Source organism: Balaenoptera acutorostrata, chromosome X, assembly GCF_949987535.1.
Source record: "Balaenoptera acutorostrata chromosome X, mBalAcu1.1, whole genome shotgun sequence".
Lineage (NCBI taxonomy): Eukaryota > Metazoa > Chordata > Mammalia > Artiodactyla > Balaenopteridae > Balaenoptera > Balaenoptera acutorostrata.
In genome coordinates, this window is record NC_080085.1 from 55103382 (window position 1) to 55122909 (window position 19528).

Genomic DNA, 19528 nt, shown 5'->3' on the forward strand with positions numbered 1-19528 from the left:
TGTTAAAATGCCCATACTACCCAAAGCAATGTGCAGATCTAATGCAATCCCTACCAAAATACCCATGACATTTTTCACTGAACTAGAACAAAAAATAATCTAAAATCTATATGGAACCACAAAAGACCCCAAATAGCCAAAGCAATCTTGAGAAAAATGGACAAAGCTGGAGGTATCATGCTCCCTGACATCAAGATATACTAAAAAGCTACAGTAATCAAAACAGTACTGGCACAAAAACAGATACATAGATCAATGGAACAGAATAAAGAGCCCAGAAATAAACCCATGCACTTATGGCCAATTAATCTACGACAGAGGCAAAAATACACAATGGGGGAAAAACAGTCTCTTCAATATATGCTGTAGGGAAAACTTTACAGCTACAATTAAAAGAATGAAATTAGAACATTTTCTCACACCATATACAAAAATAAATCCAAAATGGATTAAAGACCAAAATGTAAGACTGGAAATCATAAAAATCCTGAAAGAAAACATACACAGAACACTCTTTGACAGAAATTGTAGCAATATTTTTTTGGATCTGTGTCATCAGGCAAAGGAAACAAAAGCAAAAATAAACAATTGGGGCCTATTAAACTTACAAGGTTTTGCACAGCAGAGGTATCCATCAACAAAACAAAAAGACAACATACTGCATTGGAGAAAATACTTTCAAATGATATGACAGATAGGGGTTAATATCCAAAATACATAAAGAGCTCATACAACTCAATATTTAAAAATCCCTCAAAAAAAGTGGGCAGACCGAAATGATCATTTTTTTGTAAGAAGATATACAGATAGCCAACATCACATGAAAAAATGCCCACCATTACTAATCATGAGAAAAACACAAGTCAAAACCACAAAGACATATCACCTCACACCTGTCAATATTGTTATCATCAAAAGTCTGCAAATAACAAAAGTTGGTGTGAATGTGGAGAAAAGGGAGCCCTAGTGCGCTTGGTGAGAATGTTAATTGGTGCAGTCACTATGGAAAACAGTAGGAAGGTTTCTCAAAAAAGTAAAAATAAAACTATCATATGATCCAGCAATTTCACTCCTGGGTATATATCTGAATAAAATGAAAACACTAATTTGAAAAGATATATGCACCCCCATGTTAATAGCAGCATTATTTACCATATCCAAAATATAGAGGCAACCTAAGTGCCCATGAACAAATGAATGGATAAAGAAGATTATACACATACGCATGCACACACACACTGGAATATTGCTCAGCCATAAAAAATGAAAATTTTCCATTGCAATAACATGGATGAATCTGGAGTGTATTCTGCTTAGTGAAATAACTCAGATAGAGGAAGATAAATTCTGTATGTTATCACGTATATGTCTAATCTATACAATAAACAACTGAATATAACAAAACAGAAACAGAATTACAGATATAGAGAACAAGCCAGTGGTTACCAGTGGGGAGAGGGAAGGATGGGGGGGGGGCGAGATAGGTGTAGGAGATTAAGAGGTTCAAACTATTATGTATAAAATTAATAAACTTCAAGGATATATTGTACCACACAGGAAATATAGCCAATATTTTATAACTTAAATGGAGTTTAATCTATAAAAATATTGAATCACTATGTTTTACACCTGAAACTAATATAATATTGCAAATCAACTATACTTCAATTAAAAAAAGAAAAGGAAAGAGACATCTTAAAGCAAATGAAATTGGAAGCACATATCAAAATGTATGGGATACTTTAAAATCAGTTCTAATTAGGAAGTTTATTGTGATAAATGCTTACTATAAGGAAAAAATATCTCAAATAACCTAGCATTACTCCTCAAGGTAAGAGTAAAAGAGGAAATACCTAAGCCCAACGTTAACATAAGAAAGGATATAATAAAGAGCAGAGCAGAAATAAGTGAAATATAGACCAGAAACACTACAGTAAAGATCAACAAAACTAAGACCTGATTTTTGAAGATAAACAAAATTGTTTTCCTAGCAAGACTCAGATGAAAAAGACTAAACAAATAATCAGAAATGAGAGTGGAGACATTACAGCTGATACAAAATATTACAAGAATCTACAAAATATGCCCAAACTAGGTAACCTAGAATAAATGAAAATTTCCTAGAAACATACAACTAACCAAGACTAAATCATGAGGAAATAGAAAATCTGAACAGACCAGTAATGAGTAAGGTAATTGAATTAGCAATCAAAAACCTCCAGCACAATATCCCATCACCAAATGGTCTTGCTGGTGGATTCTATGAAACAATAAAGAAGAAATACTGTCAAATGGTAATTATGTGTCAGGATAGATGTCTTAATTAATGCTTCAGTGATAATCATTTTACAATATATGTGTATCAAATCAACACGTTGTACACTCTAAGCTTACACAATTTTATATATCTATTATATCTCAATAAAGCAGTAAAAAAATTATTTTCTTTTTTTTTCTGGCTGCACCACGTGGCTTGCAGGATCTTAGTTCCCCAACCAGGAATTGAAACTGGGCCCACAGCAGTGAAAGTGCCAAGTCCTAACAACTGGACCACCAGGGAATTAATAAAGCTGTAAAAAACATTAGTGTAATCTACCATATCAACAGGCTAAAGAACAATCATGATTATATCAATTGACAGAAAAATCATGTAAATCCAACACTGATTTACAATTAAAAACCACCAGCACATTATCAAAAAAGGGAAACTTCCACAACTTTATAAAGAGATTCTACAGACTTCCCAAAGCTAACTTTATACATAATGGTGAAAGACTGCATGCTTTCCCCTTAAGATCAGGAACAAGACAAGTATATCTGCTTGCACCACTCTTACTAAACACATTACTAGAATTTTTAACCAGTGCAATAAGACAAAAAAAGCAAAAGCTTACAGACTGTAAAAGGAGAAATTACAGTGTTCCTTTCTGCTGATGACATGATAGTCACTTCTAAATTCCCAAGAAATCTATAAAAATATACCTTCCTAGAACAAATAAGTTTATTAAGCAATATTTCATTGTTCAATATCGACACACAAGAATCAACACATGTTTATACAATAAAAACAAACACGTGGAAACTGAAATTAAAAACTCAGTACTATTTAAATTCACTCCAAAGAAAATCAAATACTTAGTGATAAACCCAAGAAAATATGTGCAATATATTCATGTTGAAAATCAGAAAATGCTCAGGAAAACTTCAGTGAAGGCCCAAATAGGGACAAGTTTATACTGTGCTGATGGATTTGAAGACAACATGTTAAATATGTCAGTTCCTTCAAAATTTATATGTAGAACAAATGAAATTCCTATGAAAAGCCCAGCAAGGATTTTCATAGACATAGACAAGCTTATTTTGAAATGTATATGAAATGCAAAGATACCAGAATAAGTAAAATAATTTTGGAAAAGAATAATATACAGATCAGCCAAGATGGCAGAGTAGAAAGTCCCAGAGCTCACCTCCTGTCATGGGTACACAAAAATCACAACTATTTGCAGAACAACTATCAGTGAAATAGACCAGAACCTACCAGAAAAGATCTACAACTAAAGACATAAAGAAGGAGCCACAATGAGATGGGTAGGAGGGATGGACTCACCATATAGTCAACTCCCATACCCACACATGGAGAATAATTACATTGCAGAGGTTCTCCCATGGGAGTGAGAGTTCTGAGCCCCACATTAGGCTCCCCAGCCAACAGGGCTTAATTTTGGGAGTCCCACAGGACTGGGGAAAATAGACACTTCACTTTTAAAGGGCACACACAAAATCTCGCAGGCTCTGGGACCCAGGGCAAAAGCAGTCATTTGATAGGAGCCTGGGCCAGACCTACCTGCCAGTCTTGGAGAGTCTCCCAGAGAGGCAACAGGCAAATGTAGCTCATCTTGAGGATATAGACATTGGTGGCAGTCATTCTTGGATGCTGCTTCTACCATGTGGACACTGGTACACACAGCATCACTGTGGAATCCTCCCTCTAGCTCATTTGTGCCAAGACCTGGCCCAACCAACTGCCTATAGGCATCAGTGTTGGGCTGCCTCAGGTCAAGCAACTAACTTGACAGGGTCACAGGCCCACTCATCAACAGAAAAGCTGCCTAAAGTCCTCCTGAGCCCACAGACACCTGTAGATATTGCCCTGCCCATTGGAGGGCCCAAGACCCTTCTCCACCCACCTTGGGCAGCCATCAGTCCCAGAATCCCCTAGGCCCTGGCCCTGCTCTACAGGAAACCTGCTTTGGCCTCTGGACCAGGCTCAACCACCAGGGGGCAGACACCAGACACAAGAAAACCACAATCCTGTGGCATACAGACCCATGCTGCCCACAGCATAATAGACCCTGCCCAGAGCCCAGCTGAGTGCTGGCCCTGACCACTAGCAGGGCAACAAAAGCTTCAGGACACCCCAGAACTTGGACCCAAATGTGTCAGGAACTAAGCCCCCCTCCAACCTGACACTGGCTCTGGGATCCCTGGGCCCTGCAACCAGACCCCAGGACATGACTCAGCTTGCCAGTAGTTCAACACTAAGCCCAGGACCTGACTTCATCAACCAGTGGGTGGGCAAGAGCCCTGGAGGCTTCTGGATTCTGACTCTGTCCACCAGTGAGACAGCACTAGCCCTGGGGATACTGTGGCCCCACCAACAAGCAGCTGGTAGCCTCCGCACAAGACAGGGCCTGGCAATCAACAAGACTGGGGGCTAACCAAGCCTACCAGATTGCCCACATAGCTCACCACAACAAAAGGAACCACCTAGCCCTTATAGGGGAAACCCCTAGACCATATAGCTTGGGTGAAAAGAGGGAGTGTGCTTCTGGACCACATAGGATACCTTCTACAGAAGGCCACTTCTCCAAGGTCAGGAAATGTAATTAACTTACTGGATACATAAAGATACAAAAAGCAACTTAGGCAAAATGCGGCAACAGAGGAACAAGTTTCAGATGAAAGAACAAGATAAAACCCCAGAAGAAGAACTTAAGTGAAGTGGAGGTAGGCAATCTACCTGAGAAAGAGTTCAGGGTAGTGATCATAAAGATGATCAAAGAACTTGGGAGAAGAATGGACACACAGAGTGAGAAGTTAGAAGTTTTTAACATGAAGTTTGAAAGTATAAAGAAAAACCAAATGGAGATGAATAGTAAAATAACTGAAATGAAAAATACACTAGAAGGAATCAATAGTAGACTAAATGATACAGAGGAACGGATCAGTGAGCTGAAAGAAAGAGTAATGGAAATCCCTGATGCTGAACAGAAAAAAAAAAAGAAAAGAGAATGAAAAGAAATGTGGAAAGTTTAAGAGACCTCTGGGACAACATCAACTGCACTAATATTCACATTATAGGGGTACCAGAAGGAGAAGAGAGAGAGAAAGGGACTGAGAACATAGTTGAAGAGATAATAGCTGAAAAATTCTCTAACCTGGGAAAGGATACAGTCACCCAAATCCAGGAAGCATAGAGCTTCTCATACAGGATCAACCCAAAGAGGAACATACCAAACCACATTGTTATTAAAATGACAAAAATTCAAGATAAAGATAGAATATTAAAAGCAACAAGGGAAAAGCAACAAATTAACTTCGTTGTACAGCAGAAACTAACACAACATTGTAAAGCAACTATACTCCAATTTAAAAAAACTTAAAAAAAATCATACAAGGGAACTCCCATAAGTCTATCAGCTGAATTTTCAGCAGGAACTCTGCAGGTCTGAAGGGAGTGGCAAAATATATTTGAAGTGATGAAAGGGAAAAACCTACAACCAAGAATACTCCACACAGAAAGGTTCTTGTTCAGATTTGATGAAGCTTTATAGATAAGCAAAAACTTAAAGACTTCAGCACCAACAAACCAACTTTACAAGAAATGTTAAAGGAATCTCTCTAAGAGAAAAAGAAAAGGCCATAACTAGAAACATGAAAATTACAAAATGAAAAAGCTCACTGGCAAAGACAAACATACAGTAAAGTTAGGAAATCATCCATGCCCAAAGCTGGTAGGAAAGTTAAAAGACAAAAGTAGTAAAATAATCTATATCCACAATAAGCAGTTAAGGGATATATGAAACAATTAGATGTAAAATATGATATTAAAAATCAGTAATCATGTGGGGAGAAGAGTACAAATGCAGAATTGTTGAAATGCATTTGAAAGTAAGAAATCAGCAACTTAAAACAATCACGCATATATACAGTTCTGTATAAAAACCTCATGGTAACCACAAACCAAAAATCTATACTATATATACAAAAAGCAAAAGGGATCCAAAGATAATACTAAAGATAGTCATCAAATCACAAGAGATGAGAACAAAAGATGAAGAAAGGGGGAAAAGAGACCTACAAAACAACCCCAAAACAATGAACAAAATGGCAGTAAGAGCATACATATCAATAATTACCTTAAATGTAAATGGATTAAAGGCTCCAACCAAAAGACATATACTGGCTGAATGAATACAAAAACAAGACCTGTATATATGCTGTCTACAAGAGACCCACTTCAGACCTAGGGACACATACAGACTGAAAGTGAGGGGATGGAAAAAGATATTCCATGCAAATGGAAATCAAAAGAAAGCTGGAGTAGCAATACTCATATCAGACAAAATAGACTTTAAAATAAAATCTTACAAGAGACAAAAAGGACACTACATAATGATCAAGGGATCAATCTAAGAAAAAGAATAATATGAAAGAAATAACTCTCCCTGATGCTACATCTCACTATATAGCTTTAATAAACAAGACAATGTGATACTGACACACAATAGACTTTTGAGAAAAGTATGATAGGAATTCAATGAAAGAAGGTAGTCTTTTAACAATTGTCAGTGAGCAATTGAACATCCACAGGGAAGAAGGAAGGAAGGAAAGAAAGAAAGAAGAAAGAAAGAAAGAAAGAAAGAAAGAGAAAGAAAGAAAGAAGAAAAGAAAGAAAGAAAAGGGAGAGGAAGGAAGAAAGAAAGAAGGAAGGAAGGAAAGAAAGAGAAAGAAAGAGAAAGAAAGAAAGAAAAAGAGAGAAAGAGAGAGAAAGAAAGAAAGAAAAAGAGAGAAAGGAAGGAAGGAAGGAAAGAAAGAGAAAGAGAAAGAAAGACAGAAAGAAAGAAAGAAAGAAAAGAAAGAAAGAAAGAGAAAGAGAGAAAGAAAAAAGAAAAGAAAGAAAGAAAGAAAGAAAAAGAAAGAAAGAAAGAAAGAAAGAGAAAGAGAGAAAGAAAAAAGAAAAGAAAGAAAGAAAGAAAGAAAGAAAGAAAAAGAAACAGAGAGAAAAAGAAAAAGAAAGGAAGGAAGGAAGGAAGAAAGAAGGAGGGAGGAAGGAAGGAAGGAAAGAAGGAAGGAAGGGAGGGAGGGAGGAAATTAACCTTTAAACCTCAAACCTTATACAAAATTTAACTCAAAATGGATCATAGATTTAAACATAAAACTGTAAAACTTTTGGAACAAAACATAGGAGAAAACCTTTATGACATAGAGCTAGGAGAAGAATTTTTAAATTGACACAAAAAGCACAATTGATAAACAGAAAAATTGATAAATTGGGCTTCATAAAAGTTTAAAACTTTTGGTTTTTTTTTTAACAAACTCTCTTAAAATGATAAACAGACAAAATACAGAATAGGATACCAAAGTACTTGTGTATAGAATATATAAAGAACTCTAAAAATTGAACAGTAAAAAATAATTCAATTTAAAAAAGCAAAAACAATATGAACAGACGTTTCATAAAAGAGGATATGTAGATGGAAAAAAAACCATGAAAGCATATTTATCAGTAGTCATCCGAGAAATGCAAATTGAAACCATAATGTGATATCCCTACACACCTATCAGAATGGCTAAAGTAAAATATAGTGATAATAACAAATTTTGACACTAATGTAGAGACAATGGATTGCTCATACCTTGCTGGTGGGAATGTAAAATGGTACAGATACTCTGGAGGAAAGTATGATAGTGTCTTTTTAAAATATACATACATTATCATATGACCTTTGCAAACACAAAGTGTGCTCTAATATATATAACAACTTTATTCCAACTGAAAAGTGTAAACACCCCAAATGTCCTTCAACAAGTGAATAAATGAACTGTGGTACAACCATACTACTCAGCAATAAAAATAAATTAGTGTTAGATAGATGAAATCACTTGGATGGATCTCAGAGGGATTAGGCTAATTGAAAAACACTTATGTACTTTATAACAAAATTATAAAGACTGAGAATGTATTAGTGGTTTCCAGAAGTTAGAGATTGCAGGAAATGTGGTGAATTTGGTATAAAGGGGTAAAATAAGGGATCCTTGTAGTGATAGAACCCTTCTGTAACTACCATTTTGTGGTACATACATAAATCTACACATATAGTTAAACTGTATAGAATTGTATTCTATGCACACAAATATGAAAATAGTGAAAATCAATAAGTTCTCTGGATGGTATCAATGTCGATTTTGTACTTTAGATATTATACTGTAGTTATGCAAGATGCTCCTATTGGAGAAAACTGTGTGAAGTGTACATAGTAATTCCCTGTACATTTTTATGAAATTTCATGTGAATCTACAACTGTTTCAAAATACCAAAAAATTTAAATCTATTCCCAGTGTCTTTTGAGAGATGAGTTTAACTCATATACATTTATTTTACTTACTGATGCATTTGGATACTTTGCTAACATTATTATTTTGAGTGTTTCTATTTATCATACTTTTCATTCTTCATTTCCTGATTTTGTTGGTTTGATCAAGTTGTATTTCTTTTTTTAATATATTGTTTATAATCTGTTTATTCTACTTAGCACAGAAAAAATATTTTATATACTATTAAATATATTTTTGTAGAGGCTTACCCAAGCTGCCTTTTTTTTGAAATTTTGAATTTTATTTTATTTATTTTTTAATACAGCAGGCTCTCATTAGTTATCCATTTGATACATATTACTGTATATATGTCAATCCCAATCTCCCAAATCATCACACCACCCCCCCACCACTTTCCCCCCTTGGTGTCCATACATTTGTTCTCTACATCTGTGTCTCAATTTCTGCCCTGCAAACTGGTTCATCTGTACCATTTTTCTAGGTTCCACATATATGTTTTAATATACGATATCTGTTTTTCTCTCTCTCACTTACTTCACTCTGTATGACAGACCCTAGATCCATCCACGTCTCTACAAATGACCCAATTTCCTTCCTCTTTATGGCTGAGTAATATTCCATTGTATATATGTACCATATCTTCTTTATCCATTCGTCTGTCGATGGGCATTTAGGTTGCTTCCATGTCCTGGCTATTGTAAACAGTGCTGCAGTGAACATTGAGGTGCATGTATCTTTTTGAATTATGGTTTTCTCTGGGTATATGCCTAATAGTGGGATTCCTGGGTCATATGGTAATTCTATTTTTAGTTTTTTAAGGAACCTCCATACTGTTCTCCATAGTGGATGTATCAATTTACATTCCACCAGCAATGCAAGAGGGTTCCCTTTTCTCCACACCCTCTCCAACATTTGTTGTTTGCAGATTTTCTGATGATGCCCATTCTAAATGGTGTGAGGCGATACCTCATTGTAGTTTTGATTTGCATTTCTCTAATAATTGGTGATGTTAAGCACCTTTTCACGTGCTTCTTGGCCATCTGTATGTCTTCTTTGGAGAAATGTCTATTTAGGTCTTCTGCCCATTTTTTGATTGGGTTGTTTGTTTTCTTAATATTGAGCTGCATGAGCTGTGTATATATTTTGGAGATTAATCCTTTGTCCGTTGATTTGTTTGCAAATATTTTCTCCCATTCTGAGGGTTGTCTTTTCGTCTTGTTTGTAGTTTCACTTGCAAAAACTTTTAAGTTTCATTAGGTCCCATTTGCTTATTTTTGTTTTTATTTCCATTACTCTAGTACATGGGTCAAAAAAGATCTTCCTGTTATTTATGTCAAAGGTTGTTCTTCCTATGTTTTCCTCTAAGAGTTCTATAGTGTCCAGTCATACATTTAGGTCTCTACTCCCTTTTGAGTTTATTTTTGTGTATGGTGTTAGGGAGTGTTCTAATTTCATTCTTTTACATGTAGCTGTGCAGTTTTTCCAGCAGCACTTATTGAAGAGACTGTGCTTTTCTCGATTGTATATCCTTGCCTCCTTTGTCATAGATTAGTTGACCATAGGTGCATGGGTTTATCTCTGGACTTTCTATCCTGTTCCATTGATCTATATTTCTGTTTTTGGCCCAGTACCATACTGTCTTGATTACTGTAGCTTTGTAGTATAGTCTGAAGTCAAGGAGTTTGATTCCTCCAGCTCCGTTTTTTTCCCTCAAAACTGTTTTGGCTATTCGGGGTCCTTTGTGTCTCCATAAAAATTTTAAGATTTTTTTGTCCTAGTTCTGTAAAAAATGACATTAGTAATTTGGTAGGGATTGCATTGAATCTATAGATTGGTTTGGGTAGTATAGTCATTTTCACAATATTGATTCTTCGAATCCAAGAACAAGGTATATCTCTCCATCTGTTTCTATCATCTGTAATTCCTTTTATCAGTGTCTTATACTTTTCTGCAAACAGGTCTTTTGTCTCCCTAGGTAGCTTTATTCCTAAGTGTTTTATTCTTTTTCTTGCAATGGTAAATGGGAGTGTTTCCTTAATTTCCCTTTCAGATTTTTCATCATTAGTGTATAGGAATGCAAGAGATTTCTGTGCATTAATTTTGTATCCTGCTACTTTACCAAATTCATTGATTAGCTCTAGTAGTTTTCTGGTAGCATCTTTAGGATTCTCTATGTATAATATCATGTCATCTGCAAACAGTGACAGTTTTACTTCTTCTTTTCCAATTTGTATTCCTTTTATTTCTTTTTCTTCTCTGATTGCCGTGGCTAGGACTTCCAAAACCATGTTGAAAAATAGTGGTGAGAGTGGACATCTTTGTCTTTTTCCTGATCTTAGAGGAAATGCTTTCAGTTTTTCACCATTGAGAATGATGTTTGCTGTGGGTTTGTCGTATATGGCCTTTATTATGATGAGGTAGGTTCCCTCTATGCCCACTTTCTGGAGAGTTTTTATCATAAATTGGTGTTGAATTTTGTTGAAAGCTTTTTCTGCATCTATTGAGATGATCATATGGTTTTTATTCTTCAACTTGTTAATATGGTGTATCACATTGAGTGATTTGCTTATATTGAAGAATCCTTGCATCCCTGGGATAAATCCCACTTCATCATGGTGTATGATCCTTTTAATGTGTTGTTGGATTCTGTTTGCTAGTATTTTGTTGAGGATTTTTGCATCTATATTCATCAGTGATATTGGTCTGTCATTTTTGTTTTTGTAGTATCTTTGTCCGGTTTGGAATCAGGGTGATGGTTGCCTCATAGAATGAGTTTGGGAGGATGGGTGTTAGTTCTTCTCATGTTATCATGTTTGATAGAATTCACCTGTAAAGCCATCTGGTCCTGGACTTCTGTTTGTTGGAAGATTTTTAATCACATTTTCAATTTCATTATTTGTGATTGGTCTGTTCATATTTTCTATTTCTTCCTGGTTCAGTCTTGGAAGGTTATACCTTTCTAAGAATTTGTCCATTTCTCCCAGGTTGCCCATTCTTTTAGCATAGAGTTGCTTATAGTAGTCTGTTAGGATGCTTTGTATTTCTGCGGTTTCTGTTGTAACTTCTCCATTTTTATTTCTAATTTTATTGATTTGAGTACTCTCACTCTTTTTTTTTGATGAGTCTGGCTAATTGTTTATCGATTTTGTTTATCTTCTCAAAGAACCAACTTTTAGTTTTATTGATATTTGCTCTTGTTTTCTTTGTTTCTATTTCATTTATTTCTGCTCTGATGTTTATGATTTCTTTCCTTCTACTAACTTTGGGGGTTTTTTGTTCTTCTTTCTCTAATTCCTTTTGGTGTAAGGTTAGATTGTTTGTTTGTTGTTTCTTGAGGTAGGCTTGTATAGCTATAAACTTTCCTCTTAGAGCTGCTTTTGCTGCATCCCATAGGTTTTGGATCGTCGTGTTTTCATTGTCATTTGTCTCTAGGTGTTTTTTGGTTTCCTCTTTGATTTCTTCAGTGATCTCTTGGTTATTTAGTAATGTATTGTTTAGCCTCCATGTGTTTGTGTTTTTTACATGTTCTTCCCTGTAATTTATGTCTAATCTCATAGCGTTGTGGTTAGAAAAAATGCTTCTTATGATTTCAATTTTCTTAAATTTAATGAGGATTGATTTGTGACCCCTGATGTGATCTATCCTGGAGAATGTTCCATGTGCACTTGAGCAGAAAGTATAATCTTTTGTTTTCAGATGGAAAATCCTATAAACCTTAGCTAAATCTATCTGTTCTATTGTGTCATTTAAAGCTTCTGTTTCCTTATTAATTTTCTGTCTGGATGATCTGTCCATTGGAGTAAGTGTGGTGTTGAAACCCCCCACTATTATTGTGTTACTGTCGATTTCTTGTTTTATAGCTGTTAGCATCTGACTTATGTATTGAGATGTTTCTAAATTGGGTGCATATATATTTATAATGGTTATATCTTCTTCTTGGATTGACCCCTTGATCATTATGTAGTGTCCTTCCTCGTGTCTTGTAACAGTCTTTATTTTAAAGTCTATTTTATCTGATATGAGTATTGCTACTCCAGCATTCTTTGATTTCCACTTCCATGGAATATCTTTTTCCACCCCCTCACTTTCAGTCTGTTTGTGTCCCTGGGCCTGATATGGGTCTCTTGTAGACAGCATGTATATGGGTCTTGTTTTTCTATCCATTCAGTGAGCCTCTGTCTTTTTGTTGGAGCATTTAATCCATTCACATTAAAGGTTACTATTGATATGTATGTTCCTATTACCATTTTCTTATTTGTTTGGGGGTTTTTATTGTAGGTCGTTTTCTTCTCTTGTGTTTCCACTTAGAGAAGTTCTTTTAACGTTTGTTGTGGAGCTGGTTTGGTGGTGCTGAATTCTCATAGCTTTTGCTTGTCTGGAAAACTTTTCTCTGTCGAATCTGAATGATATCCCTACTGGGTAGCATAATCTTGGTTTTAGGTTCTTCCCTTTCCTCACTTTAAATATATTGTGCCACTCCCTTCTGGCTTGTAGAGTTTCTGCTGGCAAATCAGCTGTTAACCTGATGGGAATTCCCTTTTATGTTATTTGTCATTTTTCACTTGTTGCTTTTAATAATTTATCTTTGTATTTAATATTTGTCAATTTGATTACTATGTGTCTCAGCTTGTTTCTCCTTAGGTTTATCCTGCCTGGGACTCTCTGCCCTTCCTAGCTTTGAGTGGCTATTTACCTTCCCATGTTAGGGAAGTTTTCGACTATAATCACTTCAAATATTTTCTCAGGTCCTTTCTCTCTCTCTTCTCCTTCTGGGACCTCTATAATGCGAATGTTGTTGTGTCTAATGTTGTCCCAGAAGTGTTTTATGCTGTTTTCATTTCTTTTCATTATTTTTTCTTTATTCTGTTCCATGGAATTGAATTCCACCATTCTGTCTTCCAGGTCACTTATCCGTTCTTCTGCCTCAGTTATTCTGCTATTGATTCCTGCTAGTGTAGTTTTCATTTCAGTTATTGTATTGTTCTTCTCTGTTTGCTTGTTCTTTAATTCTTCTAGGTGTTTGTTCTTTAATATTTCTAGGTCTTTGTTAAACATTTCTTGAATCTTCTCGATCTTTGCCTCTATTCTTTTTCCAAGGTCCTGGATCATCACTATCATTATTCTGTATTCTTTTTCTGGAAGGTTGCCTATCTCCACTTCACTTAGTTGTTTATATGGGGTTTTATCTTGTTCCTTCATGTAGTACATAGTCCTCTGCCTTTTCATTTTGTCTATTTTTCTGTGAATGTGGTTTTCATTCCACAGGATGCAGGATTGTAGTTCTTGTTTCTGCTGTCTGCCCTCTGGTGGATAAGGCTAGCTAAGAGGCTTGTGCAAGCTTCCTGATGGGAGGAACTGGTAGTGGGTAGAACTTGGTGTTCCTCTGGTGGGCAGAACTCAGTAAAACTTTAATCTGCTTGTCTGTTGTTGGGTGGGGCTGAGTTTCCTCCTTGTTGGTTGTTTGGCCTGTGGTGACCCAGCTCTGGAGGCTACAGGGTCTTTGTTGGGGTTAATGGTGGACTCTGGGAGGGCTCATGCCAAAGAATACTTCCCAGAACTTCTGTTGCCAGTGTCCTTTGTCCCCACAGTGAGCCACAGCCACTCCCCGCCTCTGCAGGAGACCCTCCAACACTAGCACGTAGGTCTGGTTCAGTCTCCTATGGGATCACTGCTCCTTCCCCCTGAGTCCTAATGCATGCACTACTTTGAGTGTGCCCTCCAAGAATTGAGTGTCTGTTTCCCCCAGTCCTGTCGAAGTCCTGCAATCAAATCCCACTAGCCTTCGAAGTCTATTTCTCTGGGAATTCCTTCTCCCATTGACAGACCCCCAGGTTGGGAAGCCTTACCTGGGGCTCAGAAATTTCACTCCAGTGGGTGGACTTCTGTGGTATAATTGTTCTTCAGTTTGTCACCCACCCAGCGGTCATGGGATTTGATTTTTTTGTGGTTGTGCCCCTCCTACCGTCTCATTGTGGCTTCTCGTTTGTCTTTGGATGTGGGGTATCTTTTCTGGTGAGTTCCAGTGTCTTCCTGTCAATGACTGTTCAGCAGTTAGTTGTGACCCAGTGCTCTTGCAAGAGGAAATGAGCACACATCCTTGTACTCTGCCATCTTGAACCAATCTGCAAGTTTGCATTCTTAAACAGTATCTGTTTTATCCCCTCACTTCAATCCCCTGGTAACCATAATTTTATTCTCTGCTTTTTCAAGTTTTACTTTCTTAGGTTCCACCTGTAAGTGATGTACATTTGTCTTTCTCTGCCTTACTTATTTCAAATAGCCTATAGCTCTTGTGAATACTGCTGCAATAAACACGGGGGTGCATAATCTCTTTAGTATTTTGTTTTTATTTCCTTTGGTTATATACCCAGAAGAAGTGGAATTGGTGGATCATATAGTGGGTCTTTTTTAAATTTGTTGAAGAATTACCATATGGTTTTCCATAGTGAACCAATTTAAATTCCCACCAACAATGAACTAGGGTTCCCTTTTCTCCACATGCTTGCCAACACTTATCTCTTGTCTTCTTGATGATAGCCATTCTATCACATTTGAGGTGATATCTCATTGTGGTTTTATTTGATTTTACCTGGTGACCAGTAATATTGAGCATCGTTTAATATATCTGTCATCCATTAGTTTATCTTCATTGCAAAAACATCTCTTTAGTTCCTCTGCCCACTTTTTAAATTGAATGGTATGCTTTTTTTGTTTGCTTCTTTATTTTGCTATTGAGTTGTATGAGTTCTTTATATATTTTAGATATTAACCCCTTATCTGATATATGATTTGCCAAATTTTTTTTCCCATTCTGTAGGTTACCTTTTCATTTTGTTGATTGTTTCTTTTGCTGTACAGAAGCTTTTAAGTTTGATGTAGTCCCTTGTTGATTTTTGTTTTTGTCGTTTGTGCTTTGGTATCATGCCAAGACCGATGTCAAAGACCTTCCCTACATTTACTTCTAGGAGTTTTATGGTATCAGGTCTTAGTTTAAGCATTTGATCCATTTCAAGTTAATTCTTGTGAGTGGTGAAAATAGTGGTCCAATTTCATTGTTCTGCATGTATTTATCTAGTTTTCTCAACACCATTTGTTGAACAAAGTATCCCTTCCCAATTGGGTAACTTTGCTCCCTTGTCAAATATTAGTTAATCATATATGCAAGGGTTCAATTCTGGGCTCTTAATTTTGTTTCATTTGTCTATGTGTCTCTTTATGCCAGTACCATAGCGTTTTTTTTTTTTTTTTTTGAAGTTTGAAATAATTTACTTAATCAGCTTCTAGTCCAGTTCGGCAGATTTGATTAACAGACATGAAGCAATTGTGAACAATACCAGATAGCATGTTAAATTCCAAATTAAATGGGGCCTTTTGTTAGATTCTAATTCTATATAGTCACAGCAATCTTATTCTACTTGTCCGATGAACACTAGTTTAGAATTATTTTTAAAAACTTTAAAATTTAATAAAGTTAACACATAAAAAGACTTCAGTAAGATACATTGCTTTGATATGCACAAAATCACAACCTATACATTGATAATTTTTTACCAGAACCTCTATCTGCTGATCTGATTTCAGTATGTGCTGCTCTATTGAACAAATTCACGGTCCCTGCTGAATAACTTATTAAGGTTATTGATGTTTCTGGCTGAATGCAAGGATCAGTCTTGGTAACAAAAATTAGTTGACTGAAGGCCATTTTATCTGCACAGGTATTAACCAAATAATTAATTTTATAAAATGCCTATAATAATCGTCTGCTTTCAACGATAAGGCCAAGTCATCCATATCTTCACAATATTCGAATGTCTGAAATTTGACATATAAAATGACATTGGGTCTTCAGGCAGAGATAAGCCCCCCTCACAACTTTCAGAGGATTGAGATAAGGCTCCAGAGTTGGCTCAGGAGCTTGCTCTCTGCAGCCTCCAGGGAGAAGTGTGTTAGTAAACATAGAGGGATGCCAGGTAAGTTGGCAGAGATGAAGGCAATTCACTTGCTAATCAGTGCTGAAGCTCTTGGAAATTTGTAACAGTTTTCAATCATACTGTGGACAACACAATTTTGTGGTTAAAGGGAAATCCATTTATCCTGTAACATTTGTAGCATGTCTCTCTTGAGTTTTGATTTCTAAGTTCAAAACTAAGAAAAATTATGTCTCAGGCTTTTCTTCCCATAGCGGAAGCTAACTTTCTTCTTGGCTTTTGTTTGCTAAGGCTTCAAATTAAGCATCTCTTGGATTCTGATCCAATTAGTATTTGGTTTTATTTTGATGCTTTGAATTTGGTCAACTAGGTCTTTAATCTGTGGTCTGTCTTTGGCAAAGATGGCCAAGAAAAAAGAAACTTTTCCAAGAATTGAATATGGCACCCGTTGTTAACTTTGGAATAATTCAATAGTTGAGAGTCTACTTGTTTCTTTACTAAGCAATTTAATGTTATTAGGATGAAATCCAATTATGATAAAAGAATGTCAGGTAAATGGGCAGATATATTCCCTGCTTCCCTATGCTCTTTTATAACAGTTAGAAGAAACAGACAAACAAAAAGCCAATTTGGTTTCATTACCTGCTTTTTGGAAAGATTGTTCTCCCCTGTATTTCCTGTTTATTATTCTAGGAGCAAACGATGCGTTTTTAGGATTCCCTGTAACTTGGAGAGATTTTATTGTACTGACAGGAGAACTGTGTGGTTGCCATGCATGAGCAAAGAAGGGCAGGACATTCGAGTCTTTCCAGTCATGGAAGGGAAGAGTCAGGTTCACTAATTTCATCACTATACAAAGTGACAGGTAGACAACAGTGAAAACAATACAAAGTGACAGGTAGACAACAGTGAAAACAAAGCCGCTCGCTTGTCTAGCTATCCACAGGACATTTTTCCTTGATGATCCAACGGATTGCTGCTGCTACAGACCGCACTTACTAATTTTCCTTTCCAACTATTGTTTTATCTGTTTGTCTCAGTCTATTTCTCTCCTTGGCAATTTTATGTGTCCAATTCACAATCTGTAACATCATTTCTTTTTTTGGTTTCCTGGTTCTTGGATGTGAACTTTCATTTTTAGTTTACAGCTCCCATGATCCTTGATTTATTTCCTGTTCTTGCTTTTGACGGGGTTTCCCTATGCTGGTCAATCTTGTATATGGTGACTTTTTCTTTATTTTATTTTTTTTTATATATTATTTCTCTTTTGTTTAGAGTTTGTGCTTCTAAGCACCGCAGCAGTGAGCATGTGACCTCAAGGCCCTGCAAATCTGGTTGGTCTTTGTATATTCTCGCAGGTCTCCACTAAGAATGTAGAATTCCTTTTATTCTCTTCTCTTTGTCAAACTCAGTTATTTCTTCCTTTGAATGACTCCCAATAGACTTCCGTAGTCTATCTGGAATAAAAAATAAGGGATGCATGCACAGATTTTCTAAATAATCTGGAAAAGTTGATGTATATCTGAAGTATTTTTTAAAAAGTGTACATTTTAGTTTCAACAAGGTGTCCAAGGAACCAGGCCCTATGTGTAAACAGTATTTAAAGATGGCTGTCTCTGCCTCTAATTATACTTTCATTTATTCAATAAGCATTTACTTAAGACTTACCCATGTACCCAACCCCACTGATACTTCATAGAAGGCAAAGGAAAGGAAGATATCAGTATCCCTCTTCAGATAGCCTCCTCATGTTGAAGAGACAAATCACAAAGCTACTAGAAAACAAGGATCAATACGTGATAATACAAGTCAGAAGGCATGAATGAATGTGGGTGAGAGACAACGCAAAGGGCTCCTGCATGGTATTACTCAGGTAGACATTTGGAGGAAGTCTATTGGGAGTCATAGCGTTTTAATAACTATAGATTTTGTAGTGTAGTTTGAAAACAGGGGGAGTGATACCTCTGCCTTTGTTCACTTTTTTCTGCGGACTGTTTTGTCTATTCATGTTTTTTTGTGGCTTTATGTAAGTTTTAGGATTTTTTTCTATTTCTATGAAAACTTTCATTGGAATTTTGATAAGGATTGCATTGAATCTATGGCTTCGGATAGTATGGACATTTTAATAATATTAACTCCAGATCCACGAACATGGGATGTCTTTCCATTTGTTTGTGTTTTCTTCAATTAATTCCAATGAAGTCTTACAGTTTTTATGGTACAGATATTTCACTTCCTTGTTTAAACTTATTCCTAGAATTTTCTTTCTGTTACTGTGAATGAAATAATTTTCTCTATTTTTTCAGACATTTTATTTTTAGTGTGTATAAATTCAACTAACTTCTGTATGTTGATTTTACATCCTGCAACTTTACTGAATTCCTTGATTAGTTCCAACAGTTTTTTGGTTGAGTCTGTGGGATTTTGTATACATAAAATCATATCATTTGCGAATAATGACAATTTTACTTCTTCCTTGCTGATTTGGATGCATTTCTTTGCCTTGCCCGATTTGGGAGGACTTTCAGTGCTATATTGAATAAGAGTGGTGAGAATGGGCAACCTTGGCTTTTTTCTAATTTTATAAGAAAAGCTTTCAATTTGTCCCCTTTGAGTACAGTGTTAGCTGTGGGTTTGTAGTATATGGCCTTTATCATGTTGTGGTATGTCCCTTCTATAACCAATATTTTGAGTGTTTTTATCACGAAAGGATGTTGTATGTTATCAAATGATTTTTCTGCACCTATTGAGTAGATCACATGATTTTTATCTTTCATTCTGTTAGTGTGTTATTATATTACATTTACTGATTTGTCTTTACTGAACCATTCTAGCATCCCAGAGATAAATCTTTCTTGGTAATGTTGTATAATCCTTTCAGTGTGTTATTGAATTTGATTTGGTAAATTTTTTAACAACTTTATTGGAGTATAATTGCTTTACAATCGTGTGTTAGTTTCTGCTTTAAAACAAATTGAATC